This window comes from Hordeum vulgare, chromosome 5H (genome assembly GCF_904849725.1).
Source record: "Hordeum vulgare subsp. vulgare chromosome 5H, MorexV3_pseudomolecules_assembly, whole genome shotgun sequence".
In the NCBI taxonomy this organism is placed as follows: Eukaryota; Viridiplantae; Streptophyta; class Magnoliopsida; order Poales; family Poaceae; genus Hordeum; species Hordeum vulgare.
Window position 1 is genome coordinate 571,650,500 of NC_058522.1, and position 4,477 is coordinate 571,654,976.

A 4,477-nucleotide genomic window follows, 5' to 3' on the forward strand; every position below is an offset into this window, starting at 1 on the left:
TCCCAACACTCCTAACGAATGTTTTAGTTGGAACTCGGATGTACTACCCCAAGTGGTTGTTTGTGTCTCGGCTGATAGGCCGGGACACCATTAATCTATAAAGCTCTGCTCTACCCTCAAAAAAATATTTGGTTGATTTTTATAAACATGAAAAAATCACACAAAACATGAGGCACATTTTGTGCTACGTACAAGTAATTGCATGCGGTTGATGCTTAATTCCTATAAATACTATGAAATTACAAAAACAAGGATCTCCAGTTGTCTATGGTTGATGCTCAGTTGCCTACAAATATTGTGAAATTGCTTAACTTTGATCCTCGGTTGTCTATTACTGATGGTCAGTTGCCTACGATTGATGTTATCTGTTTCTGATTTAGCCCTGTTCCATAGAGAATGTTCCATAGGCTCCTTAAAGATTCCATCTGATTATGTATTACTTGCTCCCGCATAGCCATCTCAATTTGAAGCTCAACATTATTCATTCCCTAAAGGATACATCATGCATAAGCAGCCTGTGGGATATTATATTCTTGAAGGAAAACACACCAAGGTATAGAGTAGAACTAAACTTAATATGTACCTTTCTGTAGCCAGCACCAGCTTCGTCATTGTCACGGATGTTGTCAAGAATAACTTGCCTCCTTGATGTTAAGGCTTGGAAAAGGGCACAATCCTTCTCATTCACCTGAATACAAAACCATCAGTGCACTGTACATAGGGTGGAATTTCTCAGAGATTTGTTGCGACAATAGATGTAGGAAAGAGCTGCTACAGTTTGTTTGATGGAGGAGTTCTCAAAAAGTTGATCAGTCAGGCTACCAACCTGCGGTCTTGCGATTGCACCGTCAAGATGTTGTAGCTCCATCCGGTTACGCTTGTTCGTTTCTTCAAGTTCAAACAGTGCCTTCTGTAGATTTATGTGTTCCTGAACATTTTTGCCAGTTTCCTGACTCAAGACATTTAGCCAAGATAGCTCATTATCTGCAGCCTTTTCAGTAGGTTTTACGCTTAACTGATGCTCCTTGTCAGCTAATTCCTTTTTCAACTGGGAGACATCACCCTACAAAGTGACAAGGCGACTTACTTTAGTATTTTATTTGGCCAACAATTAGGTAAAACTCTAGACATTTTTACAAGTTCATTCAGAACTCTGCTTAGAAGTATTGGTATCAATTCAAGGGCTCCAGGACAAATTGTAGTTCATGCCAGCTGTGAAACGAGCATCACCTATAGAACAACTGAAAATCTTCATTGGGTTTATCGCAGTACAAAAATGTGGGAAGAAAAAGGAGCATGCAACTCACCAGAAAGCAGCAGCTTCACGGGGGAGCTTCAGCTATGCGCACTTGGGGCATCTAAAAATAACTACCTGTTAGCAAACAACCTGAACAGAATAGCTCGTCTAGAAAAGAATAGCCAGATGCGAGAGGATGCACCGGGGCGAGGCCGTGGGGAGGGGAAGAGGATGGGCCGGGGCGAGGCGGTGGGGAGGGGGTGAGGAGGCGGCGTTCGAGTGCTTGCCGGGGAAAGGAGGCAGTGGGAAGATCAGGCGGGGCCTCGCGCCAGCGGAGGGGATGAACGGCAAGGGGCGGCCACCATTGGAGGTACATCGAGAGCTCAGCTCCACAAGGAATGGAAGGGAGGGGGTGGCGATCGTTGGAATGGGGGGAGTGACGGGAACAAAGTGAAGAGATAAGGACAAAAAAATTTCTTTGAGAAGAAGATGAGGAGAACTTTTTTTGAGAAGAAGATGAGGAAAATGCTCTGGAGGACGCGCTTTGTGTCTCGTGCGGAGGTTTGGTGACTACGCTTAGAGCAACTCACTCGCAGGAGCTTAGCAAGTTGTGCAAAAAACAATTTAAAATATATATTGTTCAATTTTTTTTTGAAAATATGTTGTACACAAAAATGCTATTACCCATCAAAAAACAAAACATTATTACCACTCAATAAAAATGATAATTATTATTAAAAAAGTAATACAATTTTTATGTAAGCATTACATTGTATTTTTAAAAGAAACTCCTTCCGTCCAAAAGTAGATGTCTTATATTTAACATTATAATTGACATTTATTAAAATTAATGTCCCATAATGGCAAAACAAGTAGGTTATGTACTTTTTTATAGCCCGGTGTAATGTTGTTTCAGATAGGTCTTTGGTCTTATTTGACTACTGGTTGTGGTAGTGGTACATAACACTTTGATGTTAAAAACATGGATCAGGTTCTATAGTAGCTACTTTGATTTAGAACCAGAGTTCAGTTGTGATTATAGGATGTAAACTTTATATTATTTTGCTATCTTATTTTATTTGTGAAAGTAGCTGCAGCAAGTAGAAGTTTAGATTGATGCAAGCAAGTAAGCAACACTTTGATTGGAAAAACTGTGTGTTGGCATAGGCTGAAGCAAGCACCTGTACTATCTATATTTGTCGGAATCTTTGTGAATCTTTGTGTGTTGGTGCAGCTAGTTGCAGCAGGCACCAACTTAACTTAATGCTAGCAATTACTTGAAACCTCGATCTGCTCTTGCCGACTGGGTAAACAAGCCCCTCTTCGATCTGTATGCCTGAATCTTTAGTTTGTGCAGCTAGCTGCTAGCAAGTAATTAAAGCCATTATCTGCTCGTGCCGACAAAATAATGTTGGAAGGAACATCCAGATCACTCTACTATGTGCCCACCCAGTAGCTTATGCATCCTATAGTTAGCTTCTCAAGATTATCTGTCACTCCACTATTTACGGTATTGTTATAACTCCTCCTCTTTGATTGAACTCCGTGCTGATTGCATCTTTGCAAAATCTGGAATGTTGTTTGAACAAGGTAACTGTTGCAGTTTTAACTTCAATTTTTGTTGTTGTTGCATAAAATTTTGCCTCCGTCGACTTTGCCTGAAGACCATCAACCATCGCCTAGACCTACTTCGCTGCAGGTATCTCCTTTTCTTTGTGTAAATTATGATGAAGCTATGTTTCATTTACAGTGATTTACAACCAGGGTTTACTGATGGTTAAACTAGAAATTTAAATTAATTTGAGAAAGTATTTAACACAATTGGTCTATTGCCATAGACTCAAGCAAACACCTCTTCGATTTGTAGCAAGTAGTAGCTTGAATTGATGCAAGCAAGTAGTAACCATTATGGCGGCATGGTAAACTTCTAATGTTCCATCCAGAATATCTAGCAGCAATATATATGAACAGAAAAAATGGTGATCGTTTTAATCTATTATATGGTTCTATATATCCAAAGGAATTGACGCCGATTATTATCCAAGAAAAGAATGTTACCTGCCATAGTGTGTCTTGCCATACAATACCGACATATTATATTTTAGAAATGTGATGTAAATATTATTCGTTTGCAAAAATATGGATGTACAGGATGAATGCGAAATCCGAAAAATAATTCTAGGACAACTGCTAACATTCAACGACAACGAATTTGAAGACAACATATCTGCCGGTGTACTAGAATTCCTCAGTTGTATCAAGAAAACCAAAATTAAAACTGCTATGTAAAATCTCCAGATATTTGTGTAAATTGATTCTGTAAGCTACTCTGGAAACTTTATTATTTTTTCAAGATTTATATACTTCGTGGTAACTTCCATTTTCTCTCAACAGGACATGTGCTATTATGAAAAAGGAGTTTCTTTGTTGGATAGCAACCCATGATGGTGGTTTCAGATATGAAGCTAAGAAAAACGCGCCTCATAATTCATTGGATGTAAACCAATAGGGTCAATTAGATATCGTTGGCTGTAAATGACATGAGTATTTAGCTTTCATAAAATCTACTTCCTCCGTCTCATAATTTAAGAATGTTTTTTGAAGTTCTTGTATTATGGGACATATGTACATATGTACTCTTTAACAATAAGTTGTGGACGAGGATGACCCTAAATGTGCGTTGAATTTATCAACATTGGTTTATATTGGTTTTTACTACCAACGTTGCATAGTGAATTTATATATGTGATAAAAATGAACACATATTTTACAAGAGCGATTATAGATCCACCTATTCTGGCGCTAGATCTATTGCTGTCATGAATTGTGTAAAATAATGTGTTAATTCGGTACTTATGACGTTTTAACTCACCTGTCTAGCTGAAGTGTTGTACTGCTCATCTCGCCTCTCTAACTGAAGTGATGCACTGCTGCTCTATGTTCGCGTGTGGTAGCAACTGGTATACTTGATGTAGAAAAATATAACAATGTAATTTTGACCTAGATCTCGACTCTCCAATGTCAGGACAATTACGCCAACAGCCTGCTGCTTTTACTCGTGCGTAGCATCATGCATAATTTCATTTTTCTAATAATTGATGGATCTGCAAACTAAATATAAGAACAGAAAAGCATCATGCAATTTTCCAACCAGATAATGTTCATCTCCAAAAAAAACCATTTGAAAATCCAAAAAATATTCTTCAAATTTACAAAAGAATAACATCTTTCAAAACAAAT

General features: G+C 38.2%; 1 long non-coding RNA gene across 1 annotated transcript; it reads left to right on the forward strand.

The window, feature by feature from the left end:
* Positions 1 to 3,454: 3,454 nt before the first annotated feature.
* Positions 3,455 to 3,812, forward strand: LOC123400126. The gene is made up of 2 exons (XR_006610485.1): positions 3,455 to 3,556; positions 3,632 to 3,812. It is a non-coding gene; the product is annotated as an uncharacterized LOC123400126 (long non-coding RNA).
* Positions 3,813 to 4,477: the final 665 nt, after the last annotated feature.